This window comes from Talpa occidentalis, unplaced genomic scaffold (genome assembly GCF_014898055.3).
Source record: "Talpa occidentalis isolate TD23 unplaced genomic scaffold, MPIMG_talOcc4v2.1 talOcc4.6, whole genome shotgun sequence".
NCBI classification, from domain to species: domain Eukaryota; kingdom Metazoa; phylum Chordata; class Mammalia; order Eulipotyphla; family Talpidae; genus Talpa; species Talpa occidentalis.
The window spans coordinates 136,545,274-136,554,800 of record NW_023604972.1 but is presented as its reverse complement, the minus strand read 5'-3'; the positions used below and the strand labels follow the sequence as shown (position 1 = coordinate 136,554,800).

The window sequence follows — 9,527 nt, the reverse complement described above, 5'->3', positions numbered from 1 at the left end:
GTTTCTCTTCTATTTGGGGCTCAAACGGAGATTGTGTCTGATGTGTGGGCTTTCTTGTGGCAGCTGCTGGGGTAAGACAAGAGAGTAGATGTAAGTTGGAGAAAGAAGGCGAAATAGAGTAAGTTCATCCCATCCAGCCCTATACTTCCCAGGATAGGTAAAGTCAGTCTCTTTTTATGATGGTCTGACTCTGGATTTTGGATTTTCCTGAGCTCAGGGGAAGCCTTCTGTCTTTTATGCCCTGCTCTGCAAACCCTGCCCAGCTTGACAGCCTGCTATGTGGATGCGCCCTTGGCTGTGTCTCAATCTCTCCAAAGTGGAGAGGGAGGCACACCAGGAAGTTACGTTTCTGCCTTAGTCGCTGAAACGTGTTGAAACAAAAGCAGTCATTAATCATTGCTTGGAAATGATCGTGAATTTTCCCCTTGGAAATTTAAGGTTACGTAATTAGATAATTGTGCAGCGCGTGCTATGGCAGTCTTGGGCTACTCCGTCAGTCATCACCTTAGCAAAGAAGACCATCTCCAGCAGACGTGTGCAGCAGTGACTGGGGACACTCCCAAATCAACCTAGAAGCTTGAAACAAATAGCTTCTAGCACTTGCTAACAGAACCCGCCTGCATTTCACTAACATTGCGCAGAACAATGATTAAAGTCCCAACTATTATAAATATCAATGACTCTTGTAAAGGAGTAAAGAAACACACAGTCTCCTGCCAGGTGGGCAGACTTGGGCACTGTGCACAGAGGGACAGATGTGACTGGCATGTCCCTCCCCCTCTTGGGCTTGACAGATAAGTGTCACTTTTCTTCAAAGAGAACTTTGATGATGTCTGTTTTGGTTGTAGGATGAAGACCCGTGAAGCCGACCCAGAGAGGACACCAAATGTGAGTGGGAAACAAGCCAGACATTTGGGGATTGTTTCCATAGCAAAATAGAGTGAAACTGATGGATAGATTCTGGAATGATCTGTCTCGATTTAGTTGATTACTCACATAAGGCAAAGCAAGGGAGGCCTACCAGGCACCAGGTCGATGGCCAAAGGGCATTGTCAATTAGAGTTTAAAAATCAGGAAAGATGAAAGGTTGAACTCATGTAAACAAAACATCTGGTTTCCAGACCGGGGATGCTGCCTGCCCTGTTCTTGGTAGACTATAATCATCTTGTTATAAGAATTCTTAATGCTTTGGAATTGGAGCCTCCTCTTAACTGAAATTTGCCTGCTCTCCAGGTTACTGAAATGTGCAGCATACGTGATTTTCTCAAGGAGTTATCAAAACTGACTTCTTCAAAGATGAAACAAAATCCAGAAGTATTTTACCTGGATGTCTATAAGTTTAGAAGGTGCTGTCTATCCACAACAGACTCAAATGTTGTTTGATTTCTCTCCAGCTTTGTTTAAGTTCGTTACAGAAGGGACCTCACACAATGGTGTTCTTGCTTCTAGTCCTTTTTACTACAAGTAAAAATATGAAAACTTCAACAGGTTCCTTTTTTTTTTAGAAAATTGGCATCAAATCATACATTCATAGACATCTGTATAAATTGCAGAGAAAGCTGTTGTTCCCATGACTGTGGGCTCTAAAGGCAGGTCTGAGAAAGCCTGTCTGTGTGCTTGTTGGCCTTGGCCTTTGGGAAGGAAAGTCTGAATGAAGATGGACATGCAGACGGGTGGTGGCCTCCGGCCAGCCAGCTCTGCCTCTGCTAACCGTGGATGGGGACACAGTGACCCGGGCAGGGAGCACGCGTTGGCCAGGACAGCTGCTGGCTCCTGCTTTCACTCTCTTTGCTGCCACCTCTTAATCTTCCCAGGAGTGTGGCCTGAGGCTGTGTGTTTGTTTGATACATACTGGAGTGACATTTCCCAAAGAACTGCCCTCAGTATAAAATCTTGTGCAAATTTCAAGCATTTTCATTGCAGATGTCTGGAAAATTAGCATGTATGGGAGGAATCTTGATAGTAAAACAGGGAGTTCTGAATCCCTGAAAGTCGACAGGAAAAATTTCAGCACACCTTCGCTTTCCTTCAAGGTAAGCACTTTATACTCCCCTAAGTATAAAATGTTATATTTTAATATTTTAGATTTAATGCACATTAACTAGGCTTATATTTAAAGTATATAATATTGGCACTTAAAATAATAATTCTATTGTGTATTATGTACATAACAAGTATTATGTACTTACATGCAATAAGTACCTAAGTTCGTAGTATATTAATGTATATTAAGTACGTAAGTACTTTTGTGTACCTTTGAGATTTTTGATGTCTCTATATATAGTTTTAATCTGTCCCTCTGTTGGATTAGGGCAATGCTAACAGCTATAACAAATACACCTAACATTTCAGTTGTTTAATATAATGGATTTTTTTCTTGTTCATCTACAGTCCAGAGAGATGTTCCTGGTTAATAGTTTTCCTCTAACTTTTGCTTCAAAGACTCTAACACCTCCCATCTGTGACTCAACCCTATGCTGTTTCCAAGTAGCAGAAGATAAAGGGACAGTGGAAGAGGGTCATTGACCTTGTAACTGCCCCAGCTACTGAGCAACATGTCGTTTCTACACCTGTCTCACTGAGGCAGACTGGCCAGACCTGGAAGCGGAGTTGACCTGGAAGACTTTGTGCTAAGCTGGGCAGTCACCTTCCAAAATGCCCATCTCATGGAAAAGGAGCCCCATTTTGCGTGCTTGGTTGGCGTTCTCCGCCACGCTCACCTTCTGGAGTTATAAGGTTTCCCCATGATCAATATTCAAGACGCCGCCTTCGATTTACGTAAACATTATGCCTGTTCGCTTTCAAATTCAGAATGTAACCTCTACATCCAGCTTTGAATGATTAACGATCTTGACTCCCCTTTTCCAGGTGACTTGTCTTCTGGTTCTCAAAGCTCTGTTGTGTCGCCCTTACTGATGAAAATTCATCTAACTGTGGGGCCCACTTGGAGAGCTTCAGTATCGCTCATGATTCAGTCGTGAGGACAAATGTGGTCTCAGGCAAAGTGAGGCTTCCTCTCAGACACCACAGAAACACCAGGTCTGATGACCTTGGGAACTGCCCCAAAGATACAGTTCAGCTAATTTCCAATTACTTCATTCATTCATTCATAAATATTTTTCACTCTCCTATTTGACACCTTGCACAAAATCTCATTTTCTATTCTTCTAATGGTGTAACATTTAATCCAATTACCTACAACTTTAAAATGTAGGCTTATTAAGGGTTTTCCAAAGGGAAATAAACTCTACTCACTGATTCTGCATCCCTCCAATGTGACCTCGTTATTCATTTCATCAAAGTGCTGGAGTGTTGGCCAGCCAGGGGGACTTACTCCCAGCAAGATTTGATCTACTAAAGTGCAAACAAGAAGCTTATTTTCCAGACATGGAGCAAGACTCCCAGGCCCAGAGACCACCCTCAACCTCCCCAAGGATTCCATTCACCCAGGGGGCCTGTCTATCCCTGAGCCCTTCATGGAGAAAGCACAGGCCAGCCCCTGTTCCTCCTCAGGCTTCCTCTGCAGAGAGACAACAGCAGTTGGGAATTAAGTCCATGCGAATGGTTTTATAATAAGTCAGACTGGTTTCCAGCTTGTTTTTCCCAACTGAATCCAAAGAGAATTTAGTTGAATGTTGCCAGCTGATAAAGCATTAAAAGTAATTTTTGATGATAGATAATAGTGTGACTTCTTTAGTGTCGCTTAGAGGGGTTCAGGAACTGAATGACATTGTTCGAACAATTTTCTTCCATTTCCATCTATTTATGTGGATGAATTTTCAAAGCACTTGAACTTATAAAACTGAAAAATAGGAATAAATTGATACTGAATTCTTTTTTATGTTCGTGTTAAGTAGTATTCACCCAGAGACGTAGGAACAAAAGGAAAAAAGAGTAAAGAATAAAAAGGAAAAGAAAGCAAAGAAAAAAGCATCCATCTCAGTAAAGATGCAATTTTCCATAAAATGTTATGTTCTTTTTTATAATTATCAAAATTTGTAAGACATTTTCATTTCTGTTCTATTATGCAGTGGTAATTACTATAATGATAACTAAATCCAGAGGTAATTATTCAAAATGTAGAGCAGGATATTTAAAATATTACATGATATTTTAGAAAATTAAGTTTAAATACACACCCATATTTTTATTGTAGAGATGTATAATGGAAATGTAAATTTAATGGGCAAAAGAAATGATGTAAAACTTCTCGTTACAGCAGAGTTTGTTCAAGCAGTTTAAAAACAGTGGCTGGCAGACATTAAATCACTTTGGAACTCAGATTCCACTGGGCCTATTTAAGAGAAAATATTAAGATTTTAGATATCCAATGTTTACAGGACATTTGAAATGATATCACTGCGATTAATTAAATTATGATAAGACATTTTGGATATTAATTTGAACACAGTGTTCAACATGCTATTAGGAAAACATCTAAAGGTGCCAGGCATGGTTTATTTCAACTTGACCATGTACCAGATTGCACTAAAATCACATGGTGAGGTGACTCATGGCTCCTCTGCCTCTTACCCAAAGCTCCAGGGGCTGGAGATGCACCCCGCCTTCCAGAGGCCACAGGGGTCCTATGCCACTGAGGACCTAGCCTCCTGTGGTGGGTGGCCAAATTCTTGGCCCCTTGTAGCGAAGTCACAGGCCCCCCCAGAGTCAAGGATGACAGTCATACTAACGAAGCTTCAAGAAGCCCCAAGGAGAAGGTTGTTGAGACCAGTCAGCCCCTGGGAGAGCCAGCCACGTGAGAGTCGTCTCAGAAGTTCCCACCCAGGTGAGTCTTTAAATGACCACAGCCCACAGCTGACACCAGGCAGAGCTGACACCAGGCAGAGCTGACACCAGGCAGAGCTGAGCCCACCCACCCATAGACTCATGAGAGAGCATAAGCAGCGGCTGGCAGTGTGAGCCTTAAGTTCTGGGGTCTCTCATTCCATAGCAAGGGGACACTCTGGAGACCAGAGCAGCTTGCCACAGCAAACACATCAATATTTCTGCAGAGAAATCTGGAAATAGTCACAACATGGGATACTAAAGATTATAGATAGCCTCACATCGGTTCAAGTTTTCTCTAAATAAAGTTCATTGGGTCATTTTTGGCAGCAACATGAGTTGTGAATAAAGTGGATTTTTGGAGAACATTTTGAACCTAAGAATGGTGGCTATGGGATTGTGAACATGTGTAATTCACACCATGGATTTAAATCTGACCCTTCCTTTAGAACCCAGCTGAGGGCTTCCCCAGTGGCGCAGCAGTTGAGCGCTGGGCTGCAAAGCTGCCTGCAGTCTCTGCAATACCAGTTCGATCCCCGGCCACCAGCGAGGGTCCCACGTGGAGCGACAGACCTCTCCTGCCACCCACTGCTCCCCTCAGCAGTGTACTTTGGTCCTTCTGCCTATTCTTCTCCCCGCTCTGGTTCTGGTGAATTCTCTCACCCTCCCGCGCTTCTGACTGTATGCAGTGCTTGTACAAATAAATAAATAAATAATTTTTAAAAAATAAAATAAAACCCAGCTGAAATCCTCTTTTGCAGTCATCACTAATGACGACTGTCAGGGCGTCCTTACAGCTTTACAGCCATCACTGTACACCCAGAGCCACCTTTCTTGGTTGCTTGTGTGCCTTTCCTTGTTGCCATAGTAGGTCATAAACTCCCCTGAGGCAAGGAAGTTTTCTTCTTCTTCCACCTTTCTGGTACTCCCAGTCCTTGGGTTTGGGCCCAAACACATCCACAAGGTAGAAACTTATCACCCTCTAGTGTTGCAATATCTCATCTTTAGAATATATGCCTGCAATTATCCCTCTTTGGGATTTGAAGAAATCAAGTCCCAGAGAGATTCAGTAAGTTTCCCAAATTCACACAACTAGCAGGTCACAATGCCTGGATCTGGACTCAGCCTGTGAGCTTTGAACACTGCAAATACAGTCTGCAATTTGGAGAACCATCACCTGAGCTGCCTAACCCTATAGGTAGGCGTTGGTCAGGGGAGAGAAGTTTAGATATGAACCTGTGCTTTTTCCTTATAAAATGTGATGCATTTCCAAATTGTTAGAAAGCAGCAAAATATTGCATTAGTAACTCAAAGTGATGCAAAGATAGATTGACCGTTCATGGAAATCACTCAGAAGACAGATATACATGTATCAAATATGCATGGCTCAATTTATTCTGTTGAATTATGGAATGAATAACCTACCCATTGATTTCTTTAGCCCACCTGTTAAGGGGCTCATAATCTCCCGTATCAAGGAAACAAAGCACGTAGTCATTGAAGTAGCTGCCCTTATTAAAAGCACCAGAATCCAATAAGAGCACAAAACAAAAGAAAGAGAAGCTTTAATAACAATCAAAGCATGCATGAATAATCATGCAGATTAGGTATAAGCCTATCACATATAACCTTGACCAAAATATTTTTCCTGTGCACTTAGCTATCGTCTGTCCTCCATCCCAGGATGCCACAGGCATTGTCATCACTCCTACTGCTCCCAAAGCCAAGCATATTCTAAGGCTCATCCCCATCCCTCTAATTCTTTCAGTCATTTGTCTTTAGGCCTCTTGGAAGCCCTTCCTCCGGGGCCTGGGATTTGTACTTTGTTCCCTTCTCTAGACTTCCCTCCTGGTGAGAACTTTTCCATCTTAGAAGCCTGTTTTCTACAGACCCAAATTCTTTTCCTTCTGAATATTTATAAGTCAGCAAAAACATCCAAACACATTTGAAAGCAAGAGCAACTGGATTCCCCGGAGGCCGCAAACACCATTAGCCATTTGCAGTGCACTGAAATTATGACATTGGGAGAATGTATGATTTGGCAACATTTCCAGAGTGGGAAGATGATGGACCTAGGACAAAAGTAATTGGCCTCCTTATTTGGGGAGGCAACGCTTTTGAGGAGAAACTGCATTCCCCTTGCTAAGCCATGTAAAACAAGGCGGAAGAGAAAAAAGATTGAATTAAGTCATCCTTTGGGAATTTCAAGGAAAAGTTATTAATCTCTCCCCGTAAATCTGGTAAACCTCAATTATGATGAATTTGAATATCTAGAAACAATCCTTCAGATTTAAAAATCAGGGAACTTGATCATTGAATTGGAAGAGCAAGCCCTTACTATTTAAATAAAGGTTGTTTGAGGCTGAGATTTTAAGTTTATATTTTATATAAATAAGATTAACATAAACAAATAAGGCTAATGTTTGTATTTGTAACATACTTTCATATGTAAATGCATATTTTGCCACGTAAGTGGTTAATATCCAGAGCATTCTGTATAAATGCCTATTTAGGTTCATGCATAGGTCACAGATTTAAATAGTATTGATAAAAATATTTTTTTGTCCTACAAGACTGTCTTGAAATAAGCTTTTGCTTTTCAAAAGAAAAGCAAATATTTGCCCATTTGCTGCTCTTTTTTATTGCACCCCAAGACATCTCAAAGGCTGCCTGTCTTTTAACTTTTTCATCCTGAGGGTAAATCGACAGTGGAAATCACTCCGAGCTTTCCTGCAGATCTGAGTGTCCTGCTGGTGGAGGAGGGTCTCTGTGTATGCTGCTGCTGACCGCTGAGGTCTGGGCTCCGAGCACCATGCCTGGAAAGCTCCTAACCACCGTCCACTGCACACTGCCACAACCACCTCCTCCTAGGCCATAATTAGCACCTCAGTTTCTCGCACTAGTTCTGGGAGATCAAGCCCTTTTGCAAGATACAGTCTCCCTGACAAGTTTATTCAGGTTGTGATGTGACCTAGTCACCTCCTGCATCTCTCAGACATGTCTGCTCCTGCGGGCCAGGGGCCCTGGCTGGTCAACAGGTCCAGTGAAGCAGCATCTGGGCCTCCCTGGTGCGGTCCAGGCCTGCAGGTGTCGCCCTCCTGTGGGAAGTGGCCCAATCTGCTCCTGTTCTAAACCAAGGTCAGCAATGGGCACAGACGCATGAACCCAGGAGCAGGGAAGGGCCAGGCTGCTGCACAGCTTAATGCAGTGGCTGCCTTGCTAGTGGATTTGGAAAATGTCTTTGTCCTCACAGCCCGCACAGAAGGCTGTGAACTCCTCTCCCTGTTCCCCGGCAAGGCTTCTGGGACTCTGGTCTGGGAACTGTTTGTGGATGTGTAGAGAAGGGGATAAGGCAGGGACAAGATCAGAAGGATAATTTCCTTCCCTTTAACCCCAAGTTGCTAGATTTTAGTAGAATAATCTAATTACGAGCATCCGGTTTTACCTGTTGCTTCAAGGAGCATCCAGTTCTCATGCAAGGGCAGAAAGCTCAAGCGGTCTACGCAAAATAGAAATGGTATTTGACTCCCTCAGAGGCAGGCAGTGAGGGCACACTTGGGTCAGCTCCTCTGTCTTTCTGACACAGGATTTGTCTAGCTGACACCTCTGCTATCCCCAGAATGTATCCTATGACCTCAGAATGCCAGCTGACTGCCAGAGCACCAGCCATCACAGCGGTCATTGAGGGAGGAAGGTGGTGAAGCAACTCTCTTTAGAGACACTTTCTGGGAATTGGACCAAACACTCCAAGTTCCACTTCCTTGGCCAAAGACATGCCCCATCAAACTCTGATGGACACGGCAAGCAGTCATAAGGTTTGGTAACAGGCTAGAAAAAAAATGGGGGTTCTTATTACTACAGAAAAGGAGGTGGATCCTGAGGAGCAGCTGGTGCTGTTGCAGGTAATTATAAACTTTACCAGGCAAAGCACTTTAATCAGGTGCTACTTGGAAGAACAGTTTACCCTTTGAAAGCAATCATCTCCTAGAACCCCGGATCACTAAAAGGAGAAATGTGCCTATTCTTTATAGTGATAAATAGAATTACAGACTGGTTAGATATTATTTGAAATCTCATAAAGCGTGCTAATTGTAGAGTGAACCATTAAGTTTCTAAAGAAACTTGAATATTATAAAGATAACCATAGGATTAAAATAGAATCTCATTTTGTTAAAAGAAAGACAGGGGGAAAAAATCTGTGAGAGAAAATGATATTTACGCGTCTGGAAGTTCTAAAACGCACATCACTGAAGCTCTTATACTAACAGGAGAATTCAAGCCATAGAAGAATTAAGCTTTATTTATTTGGATACTGGGGTGGCCACTGTCGCCCCAGTGTTCTGCCCTCAATCCACACAAAAGCAAAGTTTATATTTTGAATTCTAAATCTGGTCACTATGACAACTCCAGTTGTGACTCTCAGTTTCATTGGGTTGTGCTGGGGCATTTGTTTTTGAAGAAAGGGGTGTATTTTCGTCCCAGGGCGACAGGGTTGATGGATACTCGAGGGCCAGAGGTCAGATGCCGGTTTCTATTCTCAGCTCCAGAATTGATTTGTGCGGCCACAGGCTAGTTACTTAAAGTCTGGTTTTATATCCACTTTCTACCAGGCTCCGCTGCCTCCGCTGCAAGCTGCTCAGGCGGCCGGTGTTAACTGGGCAGCCTGCTCTGCGCACCCTTGGGTCCTCAACTCCAGCAGGTCCAGCCTACGCCCCTGGGGAGGGAGCCCCTCACTGTGCCCG

General features: G+C 43.1%; 1 long non-coding RNA gene across 1 annotated transcript; it reads right to left on the bottom strand.

Moving 5' to 3' along the window:
* On the bottom strand, window positions 1–8,345 carry LOC119261305 (uncharacterized). Its single transcript, XR_005128976.1, has 3 exons — window positions 8,231–8,345; window positions 4,140–4,294; window positions 1–66 (listed from the first exon to the last, which is right to left on the bottom strand). It is a non-coding gene; the product is annotated as an uncharacterized LOC119261305 (long non-coding RNA).
* Window positions 8,346–9,527: the final 1,182 nt, after the last annotated feature.